The 20,166-nt window shown below is 46.5% G+C and overlaps 1 protein-coding gene and 1 long non-coding RNA gene across 6 annotated transcripts in view; both read right to left on the minus strand.

Moving 5' to 3' along the window:
- Positions 1 to 20,166, minus strand: part of Vps13d (vacuolar protein sorting 13D) — a 323,993-nt gene that overhangs the window by 65,676 nt on the left and 238,151 nt on the right. The window lies entirely within an intron of this gene.
- On the minus strand, positions 1,850 to 20,099 carry Gm42344. Its single transcript, XR_881562.2, has 3 exons — positions 10,800 to 20,099; positions 8,144 to 8,202; positions 1,850 to 4,044 (listed from the first exon to the last, which is right to left on the minus strand). It is a non-coding gene; the product is annotated as a predicted gene, 42344 (long non-coding RNA).

Consider the following 20,166-nt stretch of genomic DNA (forward strand, 5'->3'; position numbering starts at 1 on the left):
ACTGGAGCCCACAGACTAAGAGTTGGAGATGCCGAGATCTGTGCCAAGGAAAGGGTGACAGGATGCTAGGTAGCACAAAAAGTAGCTGTCACCAGGATGACCAGTGGTGGGCCCCCCGACTTGCCCCTGGACCTTAGGAGTGACAGTTGGCTGAGGTCCTGACAAGCAGTCTAGAGTTCCCAGGACTTAGACTGACTGGCAGTTGGCTAGCAAGGTGACAGGCAATTGGCAGGCTCCTAAAGATGGGCAGTTAGCTAGTATCCTGGTGGGCAGTTGGCAGTGTGGCACTTGGCAGTAGACCCAGCCTGTCTATCAGCCCATCACCACTGCCCTGAGGCTGAGAGGGAGAGGGACTCCCTCAGCTCCCCACTTCCATGTGGCCTCTAGTCTGCTGGTAGCAGTGGGAACAGCTTTCCCTACTACCCAGACAGATAGAGGCTGCACAGGCTCTAGAGCGTTTTGGTTTTGCTCTCGTTTGGTAGCAACTGCCCCTGGATAGCAGGGTAAGAGTCTGTTTGGGGCCTGTAGTGTCTTCTGAGAGCTATGGGTCATTATGGTCCCTAGGTGGTAGGGGTTAAAACATTCTGGGAAAGGCTCTGATTTATCTTGCTCATTTGGTGTAGATGACTTGGGTTTGTTCATCATTTCTGAAATTCTGTTCTTAGGGCCAGAGGCTAACCTTGTTAGGATGCATCAGGTACGAATAGGGAAGACATCTGAAAGTGTGCGTGTGTATGTGTGTGTGTGTGTGTGAGTGAGAGAGACAGAGAGACAGAGAGACAGAGAGACAGAGAGACAGACAGGCAGACAGAGAAACAAAGAGACAGAGATTCTGGGGCAGGGCAGATCTATGGAAGAAAGAAAAGGTCAGAACATCTCAAGAGAGAATCATGACCACAGATGGAAAGCAACTGAGATGACAATGTAGACCCTAGGAGGGATTGACAACGTCTCCCATGTTTTGAAGGAGAAGGAGACAGAGAAGGGAAGGGCCATAACCAAATCTGTTGTATAAGTCCTTCTAGATTCCAAAGCTGTGAGGAAACTTTAAAACCAGCAGAGGGAGGTGACCTGGGGCAGGGCTGAAAGATAGCTAAAATCAGAGGGGATTGCATGAGGCCACCATTATGGATGTGGCCTGGCTCATTTGCACTAAGGCCCAGGCTGAGACAAGACTGAGGGAGGAAGAGGATCTCACAACTGGATGGTTGGAGGCAGACAGCCTCCCAGGGCAAGGTAAGGTGGTTGGGTTGGCTGGTCATGATTATAGTGTAGGATGTAGTTCCTACTTCTAGATGGAGAGGAATGAGTCCATTCCCAGGGTCCTTTGTGTGCTTTGGACAGTAAAGAGACATACACTTCTCCCAATAGGGTCCCTTTCATACCTCTCCTTGTGGTGGCCTGGAGACCCCTGATAGACAGGGAAGTCAGGATTCAGGGACTGGCCAGACCCCTCCCTGGAAAAGGAATTGCTTGTCCCTGTAGACTTGAGCCTCCGAGGCTGTCTTCCCAATGGTACTGAAGTGGGACCACCCTGCTATGACTGAGGACTCTGGTGAGGTGGGAACTAGTCCTCTAAGCTGTGTCCTTGGCTGGTCTCTCACTAAGTTTCCTCACCTCTTCCCTGAATCCTTCAGCCCTCCCACAGCCAAGTCCTCAGCCTGAACCCCACCATGCATCTCAGAAATCCTTCCCAGAATACAGATCTGAATACGTGGCTCCCTGCTTAGAACCGTCAATAGTTCACCATTGCGCATAGGATAGGCCTGTTCTGACTCGGCCCAGACAACAAAGGCACGACAAATTTTGTGAATGATCTTCCAGAATGAGGAAAAAAAAATCTCTGAGGCAAAGCATAGAAAGAAACCTTTAATTATTGCCAACAAATAGACATGTGGAGTCTCTATAGATAAACATTCAGGCATACACAGAGATTTGCAAAAATAATGTTATGACCACATTTTGTTTATTAAAAGTAGGACACTGGAAGCTATGTACATTTCTATCTAGTTAAGATTCCTCCAGTGGAACATTATACAACACTGAAAACAAATGGGTTGTTGCCATACACATCAATATGAGTAACTCTCACAAACATAATATTGAGCAAAAGGGAACAGAGACAAAAGACTTCGCTTGGCATGATTCAATTCAAAGGAAGTTCAAAATAGGTCTAGTAATTATCTTTGGGATTGGCCTGGTTGGGTGGCGGGGGAGGGAAGTCTTTAAGGCTCAGAATATTTGGTGTGGTGATCTGAATGACAGCCATCCATGTGACACTGCCTGAGCCCTGTGTTTAGGAATGGCTATAACTCCTACCTCACTGCAAATTAAAGAAGCAGAAATCTCAATTCACCCAGACTAGGACTGACAGGCAGTTATTAAAAGGAATGACTGGCTAGGTGTGGCGGTGCGTGCTTTTAATTCCTGCAGAAGAATTGTGAGTTCAAAGCTATCCTTGTCTCAAAAGCCCATTTTAGGGGACTTAGGAGATGGCTTGGTGGGCAAAGTGCACGCTGGGCCAGCATGAGGACCTCAGTCTGCAGTGGCTTATCTGTTAATCCCAGTGATGAAAAATCTGAGACTGGAGAACCTCTGGGGCTCCCTGGCTGGCCAGCCTAGCCAAATCAATATACTTCTGGTTAGGTGAGAAACCCTTGTCTTAAAAATATAGTGCAAAGTGATTGGATGAAAATGGCCCCCACAGGCCCATAGGGAGTGGTACTATTAGGAGGTGTGGCTTTATTGGAGGAAGTGTGTCACTGAAGGGGGCTTTGAGGTTTTCAGAAGCTCAAGCAAGGCCCAGTGTTGCACTTACTTCTTGCTGCCTTCCCATACGGATGTTCAACTCTCAGCTACCATGTCTACCTGCACGCTGCCATGTTTCCCACCATTGTGATAATGGACTAAACCTCTGAACTGTAAGCCAGTCCCAGTGAATTGTTTTCTTTATAAAAGTAGCTGTAGTCATGGTGTCTCTTCACAGCAAGCAAACCCAATGTCATAAGACAACACCCAGTGTTGACCTATGGGCCTTCAAACAATAAATATACAGTATATATATAAACACAGAGAAAACATTCTCTATATCACTTATTGGCTACAGAGGGATGTGTATCCCATGTCTGTGAGGTCCCCATTACTACGTGCTGTGCTCTAACCACAGGCATCTATACACCCACAAGCCAGAGCCCAGTGCTGAGGACAGGCCTCTGAGGCTCAGAAGTGGCAGGGACAGAACAATTTGTCCTTCATGTATCTTTATTCTACTGGTGGCTAGGAATGTGTGACTGTCATAGCTGCCAGACAGATCACAATGGGAGCATGAAATTGAGACAGGAAGGTGTCCTAGTTCGCTCATTACTGTGGGAAACACCATGACGAAAATCAATTTGGGGAGGAAAAGGTTCATTTGACTCACACTTCCAGGTCGCAGTCCATCATTGAGGGAGTCATGGCAGGGGCTCAAGCAGGGGTTAAAGCAGTGAGGACAGAGGAACACTGCCCCCCAGCTCAGGTTTACCTTCCTTGTACAGCCCAGGCCCTGGATGGCATTGCCCACAGTGCTGTAGGCCCTCTCACACCAATTAGCAATCAAGAAAATGCTCCACAGAGATAGCCACAGGCCAATCTGATGGAGACCTCCTTAGCTGAGGTTCTCTCTTCCCAGTTGTGTCAAGCTGGCAACAAAGACTCACTGTCACAGAAGGCGAGTACTGGGCTAGCCATGCTGGCCACAGCGGCAGAGTGATGTCTGTGCGACTTGGGTTCTGTCAATAATGAAGGGACCTAGGGTGGTGTCTCAGCTTGCGACAGGCTGGATGAAGAAGGGTGACTACTGCCAGGACTGCACCCAACTTCCTTTCAGATGTGTGAGAGAACAAGGACTGGGCCGACAGGATGACTTGGGTGAGGCGGTGGCTATCAAGGCTGACTGCCAGAGTTCAGTCTGTAGATCTTACATGATAGAAAGAAAACCAGCTCCCACAAGTTGTCCTCTGGCCACCAAAACATGCACTACATCACGGACACACTCACCACACGCTGTAAATAAATAGAATGTAATAAAAACAAGGGGTGGGGGTGATGGAGAGAGAAAGAGAAAATTAGAAATACTTCAATAAAGATGAATCTACCAGGCATGCTCTGTGCAATAGAGGACAGATGGAAGTCACAGAAGCTATCCCAGGGACCAGGAAGCAGGCTGGCCTTCTGTCTGACACCAGGTCCCTGTGTCCAGCTGCAGCCCTAACCAGGATGACAGATGGCCCCGAAGGAAAGGTCACTGTCCCCAGTGCTGTTGTGTGTTTGGTGAAGGCAACGGGTGGGACATCTTGTACAGCTTGGTGGATGTCTGGCCTTTGGGGTCCCAGACCGCGTGGCAACTGAACTTTATTTTGGTTACTAAAGGTGGGGAGAAGACCTCAGCCATAAATAACTGATGTCCAGGCAGAGGACCTCTCCCCCAGGTAACCCTTGGGCCCCAGGCTGCTTCAAGGCCAGTGTGTCCCCGCCTGGCCACAGGCAGGCTGAGGGATAGTGGCGGCCCAGGAGCCCAGTGGGAGGCGGGGGAGAGAGTCAAGGGGTCTCGGGCCTGGGTTCAGAGTGAGGTTAGCCAAATAGTGGATAAATTAAGCAAAGGAAACAGACAGCTCCCCTCGCTGCGAACTTTTCACCCAGCTAACCTGCTCCTCACCCACTCTCAGGTGGCGGTGGCGGCTCCCACCTCGGGGCTGTCACCTCTCCTGGGGGGATTGTCACCTGCCTCTTTTCCCCAGTCCCCGCCCCCACAGGCCCAGGTGAAAGTCTGAGAATGAAGTTCCCAGGAGAGAGCAGCTGCCTTACTTAAGTAGTTAGAGGATTTCCCTCGCTCCCCCAAGTTCATGGTGGGCATGATGGCCTTGGAGGCTGCTCTTGCCAAAATAGGGCCAAAGGGCACAGGTAGGGTGTCTCATTTGATGTGTGGCACTGCAAGCTCAAACCCCAGCCCTTCTCTACTTCCAGCTATGCCACCTTCTGAGGCTACCCACTTTCTTCCTGAGCAGGGAAAGGGCCTGCCCTAAGATAAAGTACAATAGTCCTAGATCTGGGATCCTGACATAAGTCAGCTTGTCCTCAGACAATAAGTCTCACTGAACCAGGGCCTATGGGCAGAAATGGCCTCTCGGACCATCAAGTCACAGAACCTGTGCCAAAAGAGGGCATGCTTGTCAGGACAACCTGGCGTTATAGGATCTTCCTAAGAAGGAAGGAGGGAGGCACCTTCATTGGCCATTTTACTGGATTTAGAATCACCATGGAAACCCAACTCTGGGTGTGTCTCTGAGGATGTTTCTAGAAAGGTTTAGCTGAGTAAGGAAGACCCACCCTGGATGTGATCAGGATTATTCCAGGATTGAATGGAAAGAGAACTGGAGCTGAACACGAGCATGCATCTCTCGCTCTGATTCCTGACTGGAGATGTGATATGACCAGCCACCTCACACTTCTGCCACCATGACAGACTGCACCCTGGAACTGTTCGTGGAAGTATACCCTAGCTTCCTTAAGTTGCTTCAGGTGCCTTAGTCACAGTAATGAGAGGGTCTGCAGAAGAGCTGAAGAAGGTCCTAGGCCCAAGCCCTAGGTCTCCACTGTCCTCTCTCACTGTCTCATCATCAATGGCTGCCCAGCCTAGATTCATGATGACTCTTGGAGGATAAGCATGATTCCAAAGCACAAAGTGGGTTGGGCTGTGGGGAAGGGTCTGCACACGCAGGCACCAGAAATAGCCTACTCTTCATTCACCCTGGCCTGTGACATATTGAGCCAGTTAGAGGCACGCTGCACACTCTCTGAGGGGAAAAGAAGCATGGGACAGAAAGGAGTGAATGTCCTTGGGCATAGTCAACAGTGGGGCACATGCCAGGTACTGTTGGGCTTCATGAGGACAGGACAGATTGATTCATCAGAGTCAGGTGGTGGGGACCATGGCTGAGTGACTACAATCCTAATGACAAGGCTATATGAAGAGAATAGTCTGGGCTTAGTGAAGAGATGGCCAGGCTTTCTTATCTCTCTGGTAAGGGGTCAGGACTAGACCAGAGTCACAGATGAGGCTATACCCTTGCGCTTCTTCTCAGCATAATATTCTGCCACCCACATCACATCTCTCTGACAAGGCTTCATCTCCTCTTCCAACCACATGGAAGACCTGTCTTCAGGAGGTGGGTATCAGGATGGATCATTGTGCCACTCGTATACTGGGACACAGACACTTCCAACCCTGAACATAGTTCAGTCTTCTGTGAAATGGGCACTCAGCCCCAGTCTTCCCCAGGTAGGGGAGAAAGGCTGCATTCAACTTCCTGGAATGTCTTGGTCCCCTGAATAGATTGAAGAGGAGGCCTACAGACCCAGCTTGAGGCTGGGAAGAAAGTAGAAAGAAGTGTCTGGCTCCATCTTCATAGTGAAAGACATCTAAATGCAGCCAGCACAACTGGAGTACATGAAAGCTTGAAGTCTGTGTTTGCAACCATAGCCTGGAACTTTCTTCCATTCCTAAGGATGCTCTGTAGTGCTGGCAGGCCTAAAATCTTTACAGAAAGGGAAGTCCTGCCCATCCCACATTCCTCTCCCCTCCTCCCCTGATGTCCCTAGTTCTTGGATGGAAGCCTCTGAGAAGCCTCTGTGAAACCGAGAGACATCTGTCCCACCTCTCCAGTCAGGGGTGAGATAATATAAAGAACGTGGCTACTCCAGTTGTGTTCCTGAGTCGATCAGGGCAGCACAAACTAGCCTTCTTATCTCTCTGCTTCTTGGGGGTCAGAATTCTGTAAGCCTGCGACAAGACCTGTTGGGAGGGAATCTGCCTGGTCTACAAGTGAGTTCCAGGACAGCCAGGGCTACACAGAGAAACCTTATCTCGAAAAAACCAAAAACAAAACAAAACAAACAAACAAACAAACAAACAAAAAGATGAGTGTTGAAGCACTGAAACATCCATACTTTGGTCTTCCTTCTTCTTGGGCTTCATGTGGTCTGCGAATTGAATCTTGGGTATTCCGAACTTTTGGGCTAATATCCACTTATCAGTGAGTGTATACCATGTGTGTTCTTTTGTGACTGAGCTACCTCACTCATGATGATATTTTCAAGTTCCATCCATTTGCCTGTGAATTTCATGAAGTTTTTGTTTTTAATAGCTGAGTAGTATTCCATTATGTGAATGTGCCACATTTTCTGTATCCATTCCTCTGTTGAGGAACATCTGGGTTCTTTCCAGGTTCTGGCTATTATAAATATGGCTGCTATGAACATAGTGGAGCATGTGTGAAAACCAAAGTGTGGATGCTTCAGTGCTTCTTAGAAGGGGGAACAAAATACTCATAGGAGGAAATATGGAGACAAAGTGTGGAGCAGAGACTGAAGGAAAGGCCATCCAGAGACTGCCCCACCTGGGGATCCATCCCATATACGGTCACCAAACCTGAATGCTATTGTGGATGCCAGGAAGTGCTTGCTGACAGGAGCCTGATATGGCTGTCTCCTGAGAGGCTCTGTCAGAACCTGACAAATACAGAGGCGGATGCTCGAAGCCAACCATTTGACTAAGTGTGGGGTCCCTGATGGTGGAGTTAGAGAAGGGACTGAAGGAGCTGAAGGGGTGTGCAGCCCCACAGGAGAGTAAGTGTCAACTAGACAGATCCCTTAGAGCTTTTAGGGACTGGACCACCAACCAAAGAGTACACATGGAGGGACCCATGGCTCCTGCTGCATATATGGCAGAAGATATCCTTGTTGGACATGAGTGGCCCCAGTGTAGGGGGATGCCAGGGTGGGAAGATGGGAGTGGGTAGGCAGGGGAAGGAGGTATGGGATAGGAGGTTTCCGAATGGGAGACCTGGAAAGGTGAAAACAATTGGAATGTAAGTAAAGAAAATATCCAAGAAAAAAAGACTAAAAATAAAAATTAAAAATGAGTGTTGAAGGCCAAGCATATAGCTCAATTGGTAACATGCCTGAAGCCTTGGGTTCCATCCCCAGCATGGACGCGCGGTGCTTGCCTGTCACCCCCCAGCACTCGGGAAGTGGAGGCAGAAAGATCAGAAGTTCAAGGTCATCATCAGATACTTGAAACCCTCTCTTGAGAACAACAACAAACCTCTCATAGCATCCAAGAGCATCCTCCTGGCCCATTCAGAAAGTTCTCTGTTCAGATGACTGGTGAAAGAAAGGAGGGAGAGAGAGGCGGAGGTCAGGAGGGAGGGAGGCAGGGAAGGATAGTCTTACATTGAACTTGTGTGATCTTTTGGAAAATTATTATTATTTCTTTTTTTTTTTAAAAAAAGGGCCTTCTAGGCTGAGACAGACCAGTGGGTAAAGCAGGTCCTGAGCAAACAGAAGGACCTACGGTCAAATCCCCAGAACCCACCCCAAAGCTGCATGCAGCCACTGGATCCACAATCTCAGAGCTCATCCGGTGAGATGAGGCAGTAACAGGAGACCTTTGGAAACTCGGGAGCCAACTTGCCTGGCACACACACCAGAAAAGAAACTGGAGATGATACCTGTTTCAAACAAGGTGGAAAAGCCAAGAACCAACACCTGAGCTTATCCTCTGACCTACACACACACACACACACACACACACACACGAGCACATAGATGTGTGCACATACAGAGATTAAAAAAAAAAAACCTAGGTCATGTGGTCAGCAAGGAGGGATGTGTTCTCTGAAGCCAGATCCATCATCAAACAGTGGGATTCCCCCTATAGATCGTGACCTTTCTGCTTCCTGTGTTTCCAACAATTTCTGGGCCAGGGGCTTCCCAGAGTCGATGATCCATCCATGGGTTCATTGTTTAAAATATTTGCTCAGTATTATTAAAAAGATGATGTGACAAGAAGGAGAAAATGAAAGCAAATATCAGACACCCATCAATCCTCAGAGCTAATACCATTTTCATAGCTGCATGTGACCCTCACAACCCAAAGCACAGAAATCTGAACATGGCCACAATCCTCTTCTTATACTTTTCAGTTTATTATTATCATTATAATTATTATTATTCTGCTGCTGCTGTGTGTGGTGTATCACAGGAGTGTGCATGTGGAGGTCAGAGGACAATTTTCAGGAATCAGTTCTCTCCTTCCACTTTTGTGTGAGTTCTGGGGATTGAACTCAGGACATCAGGCATGTGTGGCAAGTGCTGAGCCATGTCACTGGCCCTATAAATCTTTTTCTTATTCATTTTTTTAATATGTACATGTGTGTGCGTGTGTACATGCACGTGTGTGTGTGTGTGTGTGTGTGTGTGTGTGTGTGTGTGTGTGTGTGTGTGTGTGTGTGCACGGAGGCCAGAGACACCTCTGGTGTCATCCTCAGGGATACTGTCCACTGCCTTTGGAATAAAATCTCTCATTGACCTGGAGCCCACCAATTCAACTTGACTGGCTGGCTAGTGAGCCCCAAGACTTCTCAGTGCTGGGATTATAAGTGTGCACCCCCTTGCCTGACTTTTTTACATAGGTCCTAAGGCTTAAACTTAGGTCCTCTTGCAAGGCAAGTGATCTACAAATGAAGTCACATGCTCAGTCTACCATGATGTGTTTTGTTTTATATGCAACTAGCAATATAGTAATACCATACTGGACACACACAAACTCACAAACACACACACACACACACACACACACATACATACACACACACAGAGAAATTTTTTCAACAGAACATATTTTGATCACAGGTTCCCCTCCCTCAACTGCTCCCACATACTGTTCCTCCTGATCTACCCGACTCCATGCCTCTCTCTCTCTCTTTTTTTTAAAAAAGAAAACAAAAAAATTAAACAAAGATAAAAACACACAAGAAACACACACCTAGAGATACACAAAATTGAAAATGGTACTATACAAGCAAAGGAACAATAAGAAAAAAAACAACAAAAAAAGGCTCAGCCAGGGTGATGGCACATGCCCTTAATTCTAATCCTAGCAATCTCTAGGCAAAGTCAGGCAGATCTATGAGTTCTTAGGCAGGCATAGTCTACAGAGCAAGTTTCAGCACAGTCAGGTCTACACAGAGAAACCCTGTCTCAACAAAACAAAACAAAACAAAACAAAACAAAACAAAACAAAACAAAACAAAACAAAACAAAACAAGTGACAAAAAAAAATCACTGACTTTGTTTTTTGTTGGTTGTCTATTGCTGGCTGTAGGGCTACCATAAGTGTGGTTTGTGTACCCAGTGAGAAAACTTTTTTCCTTAGTGAGCAGTTGTCAGTTGGAGATAACTTCTTGGTTCATGGGAGCTCCTGTCCCCTTCTCCCTTTCTGTGCTAGTGCCATGTTTGGTTTGAATGGATGTAGGCTGTGCACTTGCTGCCACAATCTATGTCAGTCCTTTGTCATTCATCCCCTCTCCCTCCTTACAATCTTTCCAGCCTCCTCTTCCACATAGGTCTTTATACATTGTTGCCATTATTCTCTTGTATCTTGTTCTGTAGCATTTGTATACAACTTTGGAACGCATATCCTTTGATGTCTGTTCCCCACCTACCCCCAGAGTTGCCCGAGTATGTTTAGTTAATCTCTCTCTCTCTCTCTCTCTCTCTCTCTCTCTCTCTCTCTCTCTCTCTCTCTCTCTCTCTCATTGTCTCTCTCTCTCACACACACACACACACACACACACACACACACACACACACACACACATACACAAACACACACACAGAGGTGCACACATCTATCCATTGATCAAATATCCAACAAAAGTCTATTAGGTTTGGGGGCTATAGTGGTGAATAAAACATACCAGTCCCTGGACACAGGCTGGTGGAGTGTGTTCATACAGCAGGGGTGACATTCTGTAAGGACATAGCAATAGCAAGCGTCAGATACATGCCTGGCTGACTGTTTGGACCCCAGGCAAGCAGAGACAGCTCTGCCTGCCTGGCTTATTACAGCCTGACATTAACATGTGGCATCTTTTTGGACTGGCTTGTGGAGTTCAGCAGAGCCTGACCCAGAATAGAACATAGTTTATTCTGTCTAGTGGGGTGAGGGGTCCCTCTGAGAGCAGGATCAGTGAGGGAAAGCTTTACTGACGATACCACTGCAAAAGGGTGCTGGAGGCTGAGTTGGGGCTGACAGACAGGAAGAAACGACTCTGGGAAAGTTTTAAGGCCGCTCCACAGACTTGAGCCTGGGCACTCGGCCTCATGGGCCTAACTAAAGGTCCAAAGTCTATTTATGTCTGTTGGCTAAGAGTTTGAGGTTCAACCCACCTTCCAAGGCCCCATCTACCTTGCCTTGTTCAAGAATGTCACCTTTTGTCCAGTGTGGAGGGTATTATTGCTGAAGGACAGAGCCCTGATTTGGAGGGCCTGCAAGAAGAACCAGAAGGTCCACATGAAGTCCTATTATGGTCGTGTCACTTCCTCTGACCTTGGCTGGGACTTGGCCTCCTGCCCTTTGGGAGTTCACAGAGAGGTGATATCTCCTCCAAGTGGAGAATGGTTCCCTCCCCTCTCCAGGGAGGCCTGGGTTTATAGATGAAGTTCCAAGGAACCAAACAGCTGGGACTTTTGAGACTGTCTATTCTTGGTGCAAAGCCCCAGGGAGCCTTGAGGCAGAGGATTTACAACGGCAATGCCCCTTTGCTGAAGGCAGGGTGGGGTGGGGTGTTTCCCTCTGTGGCTCCTGCTTTCTGTGGGGTCTGGGGAATAGCTTAGAGTTCAAGTTCACTTGATGCCATCAGCAGAGCCATGAGAAAGGCTGGCATCTTGACTCACCCAGGTGGCCCAGAAGAATGTCACAAACCTTGCTCCAGCTCCTTGACTGTGGGGGCCTCTGGGGTTGTCCACTTTTTCCCAGTGGGAAATTCCAGTCTGTTACCCAGGGTCTTGGGAATAGCTTTGTGGTCTTCAGAGCCACGTCTTGTTAGAATTGTTGTCTCTACTCTGCACTACACTGGGTAAATTAAATTAGCCTTGAGGCTAATGTATAAAGTGAGCTTCATCCGGAAGCCATAGGATAGAATGCCGGTGGAGAGAGTGAGACAACTCCTGATTGAGATGTTGGGTTTGTCCCTGGTACCTCCTCAGAAAGTCAATCAAAGGAGCCAGCAAGATGGCTCAGGAAGTGACAGTGTCTACTGCCAACCCTGACGACCCAAGTTTGATCCCCTGGAACCCATGTTGTAGATAGAGAGAAGTGACCTCTGTAAGTTGTTCTCTGAGCTCCACATTTGTGCCATAGCACTTTGTGTGTGTGTGTGTGTGTGTGTGTGTGTGTGTGTGTGTGTGTGTGTGTGTGTGTGTGTGTATACTTGAGAGGTAGTTCTTAACAATCAGGTAAACTGAGCCCCTGAGACCTGGCTTATAGAAGTGCTGGCTTTGCCTAATCTTCATTCTCATAAAAACCCAATGAGGGAGACAAATATAAGCCTTTTAGGGAAAAAGACTCAAAGGTTCAGCAAGGTTGATAAATTCACTCACAGCTGCACAGCAAACAGATGGCCTGGCTGGACTCCCCCATGAGTGGGCTCAGAGCTGGTCAGATGTGCATGAGATGGGGAATCCGCTGAGAAAAGTCCATCTTGGACCCTGACACTTGGAACCCAAAAAAATGTACTTTCTGGTCAGCCAGGCTTGAAACCTCAGAAGGCCTCATTCCAGGCATTGCCCCCCCAGGACCCCAGAATGGTTCCAGAGTATATCAGGCTAGTCCCTAGACCTGTCTCTAGAAGTTTGGCACTGGTATTCAGGAAGCAGGGAGGAAGGCCAAGCCCCTGGAGCTGCCCCAAGGAGGAGAGCGGTTTGGCCAGCCAGCCGGTGGGGCCAGGCTCCTTTGTTGCACACTGACAGGAAGGTGCGGCCACCACACACTTCAGCTGCCAGCTCACTGTGGTCACTCAATCCATCACCCAGGGTGGGGGCGGCAGGCCCCCAGGCTCCTGGCGGCTAGGCCTGCAGTGTTGTTTTAGTCTGACTCGGGCTGTGAGATAAACGGGGCATGAACTGGCCCCTTGGCAGGGGGTCAGCCCCTTCTGCCCTCATTAAAGTGCCAATCAAGAAGAGGAATGGAGAAAGCTGGTGAGCTCAGCCTCTCCCCAAGGGGCAGGATCCAGACTCCCTGAGAGAGAGAGAGAGAGAGAGAGAGAGAGAGAGAGAGAGAGAGAGAGAGAGAGAGAGAGAGAGCCAGCAGTACATTCCACTGGGCCAGCCAGGCCAGCAGCTTGCATCTGGTTGCAACACTGCAAAGTTGAGAATGGTCTGTTCTGCATGGGGGTGGGGCTTGGGGGACAATCCTTCAAAGCAGGGAACACCCTGCCCTGGCCTGGTCATAGGCTTATGGCTAGGTATCTGCTGCTACTTGATAGCCACACTGGCAATACAGGCCGTCTGATTACCTCTTCTGAATCTCAAAGCACCTCCTGCTCCTTCTGATAGCTGATGGAGAAGCCATGGCCTTGTGGGTAGGGAGCCACCCAGGGGTGGGCAGTGGCCACTGGGCTCAGGCACATACCTGGTGATTTTGTAGTGGCACTGGGAAGGCTGGGTTCACTACTGTACTGGAGAGGCTGGGCCTACCTCTCCTCTCCACATTCTCGAGAAGCCTCTCTCTGACCTGAGTCCTGTCCCCGGGATAACCAGAAAAGCCAGTACACAAAAGCAGAAGAGGCTGAGCCTATTGAAAGCAGGATTACCTCTATTCTGTCTTACAGGATAGACTCAGGTGCTGGCCTGGATGCAGTGTCCCTAAAGGCCTTCTTGGGGTCCGAATGCCACACTGTGAATTCTTGTGGGAAGTCTGGCATAAGCTCCACCCCTAGAGACCACACTGTCAGAAGCCTCTGGGATGGGGCTGGAGGTGGGGACGCTGACCTTCTGTATATATTCCTCACAGTTTGTCTGTTCTCCTAAAGCAATCTAGGGAGATTCCCAATGTTAACCTTAAACCTCTCCATGTGGGTGCACACACATGCACCTCCACACACACACACCATGTACACCCACACGTGTACACCTGTGCATGCAAGCCACACATACACATGAAAAGAAAAGAAAAGATGTTATGATTTTGAATTCCTTTCACATACTAAGCAATAATAATAATTGCTGCCATTGCTTGGGAATTCGTGATGCTTGAAAGCATCGTTTGAAGCAAGTTCTACCTGATTTAAGTCTCCCAACAATGCTGTAGAGAAGAAACCGTGCTGCCCTGTTCTGTGGGTATGCAGAGTCGGGTTGCTATGTAAAAACCTACATATGTAGTAAATCCAACATAAATGTGGTTTGCAACATAAATGTGGTTTGCAACTTCTCTTCTCCTGCTTAGCTGGCAGCCTTCCTCTAGTTAGAGTGGCATAAGTCCAGGTTCTGGCCACCTTGTGGCTCTGCTTTGTCCTGCCTTCCCATTGAAAGCACATGGTATCCTCAGGCTGCTCCATGGAGAATGGTCTGTGGTGGGGGACAAGGAGGTTTGGGACGTGGTCCATTTGCCTTCTGAGCAAACCTGCTCTATCCATGGGCCTAGCTGATCTCCATGATCTGTCTCATGTGATAAATGTGACTGGCTTCCACACCTTGTATCAGTTGGGCACCTGACCCTGACTTCCTGTTAACCTCCACCAATGGGAGACAGTGACAGAAGGTCAGAGGGCACTGGGAGAGGTGAGAGCATTTGCTTGTCAAGATGGATAGTTCTCATTTTCAACTGGATACAACCTAGAATTACCTAAGGAGAGTCTCAGTATAGGACTGTCTAGAACAGGTTGGCCTGTGAGTATTCTGTGGTGGGGGGGGTTGTCTTAATTACATTAATTGATATCAGAAGAACCAGCCTATTGTGAGTGGCACAACTCCCTAGGTTTGGTCCCTGATCTGTGTAAAAGTGAAGAAAATCAGATGAGTCCTAAGCATACATACAAAAAGAGTTGTCAGTCAAATGAAGAAGCACCCTATAGAATGGGAGAAAATACTTGCCGACTACAAATCTGGCCAAGCATCAGTCTCTAAGTCATACCAAGAATGTAAGAAAATAAACAGCAAGAAAACAAAGCAAAGCAAAATGATAAAAATGGGCCATGGAGTTGAACAACACCAAAAATATAGCTGGTTAAAAATCATTTTTAAAAGTGTTCAACATCGTTGGCCATCAGAGAAATCAAACTGAAACCACACTGAGATTCCATCTCACCCCAGTCAGAACGCCTATCATCAAGAAAACAAATAACAACAAATGCTGGGGCAACCACTATGGAAACCAATCTGGATGTGTCTCAAAAAGCTAAAAATAGAACTTCCATATGACCCAGGCGTGATACTCCTGGGCATGTATCCCAAACGCTCCAGTCTTCCGAGGGAGAAACTTACTCATCAGGCTCATTACCGCTCTGCTTGCAATAGCTAGGGAATGGAATCAACGTAGATATCCATGAGCCAATGAGTGGGAAACCAAAATAAACACAATGGGCTTTTATTTATCTATGAGGAAAAATGAAATCTTTGGAAAACAGATCAAAGGTGAGGCACCCCGGGTCCAGAAAGACAAATGTCACAGATTCCCACTCAGATGTAGATCCTAGTTCAAAATTTGAGATTTGTGTGTAAATGTGGAGTAGCTCTAAGCCCAGGAAGCAAAAAAGGACTCTTGAGAGGGAAAGAGGACTTAAGGGAAAAGGGAATAATAGAACACATATAATATGAAGATGGCAGGGCTATGGGGTGAAGGGTGGAATACTGAGAGTTAATGGTTTAACCAGGGACAAGGGGTGTATGGGGGAGAAGAAGGTGAGGGTAGGTTAATCAAAAGTAAAAATATATGAAAACCCTCTATAGGAATCCATACTTTGTAAACTAATTAAAAATATAATTTAAAAGTAGTTGGAGGTGCAACATAAAGTTCCTACATAGAGGAACAATGATTCCCAAAGAAGACATAAGTTCTTAAATGAAAATATCAGTACTAGGTGTGGGATATCCCTTTAGGAGTCATTGGTCAAGGAGACCGAGAAACACTCATAACAGAAGCTGTTGTCAGAGCTCCTGGTTGTCCTCCACAGTTAGACAGCAAAAAACCCTATTGCTGAAGACACCACATACTTTGCAGGTCATAGGGAAATCAAACTGGAATTGACTTTAAAAGTTTCTCCCTGCCAGGGTAGGCGCATCGTCTCTCACTGAGGCCAGACACGGGAACCCTGTTAGGGAACAGGTACCACAGTCATCATGTGGGGAGGGTCTCTGTGAGGGAGGATCAGGAGGAGGTACAATGTTTGATGTAAATAAATTAATTTAAAAAAAGTTTCTTCCTGCTGGCTAGCTAGTGAGGCTGCTAGACTGACCTGCCAGGATAGATGTGCCCAGGGCTATAGTAATGGCATCAAGGTTATGGGCTTTTAGATTCATCTGAGGCCTATTCCACAGGAAGAAATTCATGTCTCATACCATTAACCTGGTCAAAAGCCAATGGCCTAGGAGGTCACCAGCTCTGGGAGAAACCCTCTACTGCTGTGTTGTTGTTGTTGCTGTTGTTGTTGTTGTTGTTGTTGTTGTTGTTTTGGACATGTTGTTAAACCACCTACGAAACAGTTATGCTCACATTCAGAGATTAGTACTGCCTTCAACTTTGGCCAGGAAAGCTCCTCTCTGTTGCAGTTAGCAGTTAATGCAGAGATTCACAACTGTGCTGAGAATATTTATCTGTTGAGTAGTCAGACCTAAAGATGTCATCTGTACTAATTCCTACCCAAAGCTCAGGCACTACTATTCTGGAAGAGGGGCTGAAAGAGTGTCAGAACTGGAGGGTGAGGAGGAGTGTTGTGGAAGGCAGTCTTCAGGACATGGGCATGGCTCTCATGAACATGTAGCTGTGGTTTCTGTCACAAGATCAAGTCAGTACAATCAGGTGACATTCTAACCAACAGCGCCAACTGGAGGTAGTAGGTTATTAACAAAGGAAACCAGAGGACATGAAGGGGCAATGGAGACATGTTAGATAGATAGATAGATAGATAGATAGATAGATAGATAGATAGATAGATAGATAGATAGATAGATAGATAGATAGTCAAAGAATGAACAAAAGTATTCTATTCAATGGAAGAAGATGCATCTAATCCTCGAGAGACTTGAGGCCCCAGGGAGGGGGGAGACCTGGGTGTGGCGGAGCATCCTCTCAGAGACAGAGGAGAGAAGGAATGGGATGGGGAACTGTGAGGGAGGAGACCAGGAGGGCAACTGGCTGGATTGTAAATAAATAAAATAATCGTAATCATAACAATACTCAAATGTGCTGACACATATCCCAGCACTTGGGGAGCTAGAGACAGGCAGATCTCTGTGAGTTCAAGGCTACCCTGTCAGAAAAACAACAGTAATGAAATAAGCAATAACATTTTTAAAATACCACAAAATAGGAAATAAATGTTGTTAAATAAAAACATTTTTTTCTACTTTCCAAAATTTCATGGCTATACCACACATGTGTGGAGGTCAGAGGACAATTTGTGGGATTGAATTTCAGCTCTTACTATGCAGGTCACTAGGCTTGGTGGTAAGTGCCTCTACGTGAGAGTCATCTTGCTGTCTCTGGAGATGCTTTATTTGAAGTTACAGAGGATAGGAAATGGGTTAAAGAAAACACTGGAAGTGATAAAGGCCATTTCCTCAAATGGATGAAAGATATCAACCCACAGACTCAAGAGCTCAGTACATCCCAGCTAGGATAATTGCCAGAATACCACACCTAGGCCAGTATAGAAAACTGCTAAAAATCAGGGATAAAGTAAGCATTCTTAAAATTCACCCAGACAGACCCGAGGGTCTGGCTCGGCTATTTAAATGTCCATCACAAAAATGAAGAGCTGGGCTCTGATCCTCACACTCTGTCTATCAAACAGCTGAACATGGCAGAGAATTTGCAATTTTAGTGCTGGTCAAGTAGAGGCACGAGGTCCTCTGGGGCTGGGCTTGCTGGTTAGCCAGTATAGACAAACCATCAAGCTCCAAGTTTGGCAAAAGACCTTGCTTCAAAACCTAACGCAGCATGTCACTGAAGAAGACACCTAGACCTGAGCTATGTACCAGCCCCAAGGGCTATCATTATTATAGAAAAACTGACCAAATCTGGGTACTTGGGGCTCTACCACCTCAAGGTTCCATTACTTTACCAACTGTGACCAATTGTTCATGTACATGAGCCTACCCGAGACATTTCTCATTCAAACTGCCCTGGTCAAGAAACTGGGTGACTACTGCTGTAGTGTAGTGGCCCATGGCTTAGCAACTGAAGGAAGGAAAGAATCAAACATCCCTAATTCCCCTCTGTGAGGCTCAAGAAGCATTATGAAAGGAGTATAAAGATTATGAGAGTCAGAGGAATAGGTGAAATGTTGTGTAGCTATTTCCACCTAATGGAAACATTCTCTTTTGGTTAGGAGGCTTATTAAGGTTTAGGAAGTAAATATAACTCACAAGTCCTAGGAAGATCCTGAAATTATAAGTATGACAAGCCCCCTCCCCTCTTCTACGCAAGGGTATATAAATAGTAACAATTGCTCTGGAGAAGAGACTCTTCATTTGGGTGAGCTATCCTCTAGTTTTCCAGTCTTAATGCAGCCAATAAGAGTTGTCATTCATTCTGGGATGGGCTTTTTGGTGATGCAGCTGCTTTTCAGTCATCCATGCTTCTGTAAGTGACCCTCATACGTATGCCTGTAAATCATCCCAGTAAACTCACTACTGCACTAAGCTAGACTGGGGTGGAATTGTTTTTTTGGTCTGCTCTTGTGTACTCTATCTGGGGAAAACAGACATTTGTTCACGTGTCCCCATCAAACAGCATGGAACACCCAGTCTGCCTTCAAATCTGTGATCCTCCTGCCTCAGCTCTCCTAGTGCTAGAATTGTAGTTTTGTATTACCACACCTGGCCACAACTACAACTTCCACTTACAATACCTAAGTCAGTGATGGCAACTAGAACTATGTTAATCCCTCCTGGGGCATACCTCAACCTAAGGACCTGTCACTAGGTCTTGCTTCTTACATGTCCCACCTCTTATCACCATCACTTTGAAGGTAACGGCTCCAGCACATGAACACTTGGGGGAAAAAAGCCCACATTACAGCCATAGTAAACGTCACTTACATTCTCATTTCTCTCCAATTGGCAAAGAAAAAAAAAGATTATTATATAACCATGATAAAGGTGTGAGGAAGCACACTGCCCTTCATTTCTGGCAGCCATATAAAACTTTAATCTCTATGGAAAGTAATTAGAAGCATTTATGAAACTGCCAATGTGTAGAGATAGAGCAATTCCTCTTTTATGACTCTGAGCATGTTGCAAAATCAGGCCCGAGCAAGGTGAGTCACTGCAGCTTTGTTTGCAATAACAAGAAGACTGGAAAAAAATCTGAGTGGCCATCAGTAGGACACTGGTAAACACTACATATGCAATGGAAATCCTATATGATCCAAGAAAAATAGAATGTGATTTTTGTGTTGATATAGAATGATTTCTAAGACATTATTAATGAAAATGCAAGGGAAAAAACTAAATGTTTATCATAAAGATAAAAAGGACAAAGAATATAGAGATATGCATGTATTTGCTGAAACACATATACTTATAAATGTGTATATGTATACATGTGCATGTGTCTGGAAAAATACACAAAAGGCCAGGGAGGGAAACTTGACAAGTAGATACAGGAGTGGGAGGCAGGAAATTGATGATGCAAAATGATAAACAAAAGCAAACACAGAAGGCAAGAGATAGTGTGCAACAAAAGATCTCAATGTAGCCAACTTCCCGTTCTCTTTCTCAACATCACTTCATCTTCTAGAGAGAGATGTTTAGGAAGTTTTCCACTGGGAAGATCCAAAGGGAATTTAACCCTCAAATTAGACCATTTGCCAAGCTAAAGTGGCAAGCTGTGAGTTAGGGCTAAGTCTACCAATCACTTTGTCTTAGGATGCAATTAACCACTCTTGAAGGTAGTATGTAAAGAACGAATCACTGTTTTCAGTTTGTTGGTGTTTTTAGAATTTTTATAAAATTTATAAAACTGAGGTGACTCAGTGGTTAAGAGCACTGGCTGCTCTTCCAGAAGACTCAAGTTTGATTTTCAGCACTCAGATGGTAGCTCACAACTGTCTGAACTCTCACCCT

Source organism: Mus musculus, chromosome 4, assembly GCF_000001635.26.
Source record: "Mus musculus strain C57BL/6J chromosome 4, GRCm38.p6 C57BL/6J".
Classification (NCBI taxonomy): domain Eukaryota; kingdom Metazoa; phylum Chordata; class Mammalia; order Rodentia; family Muridae; genus Mus; species Mus musculus.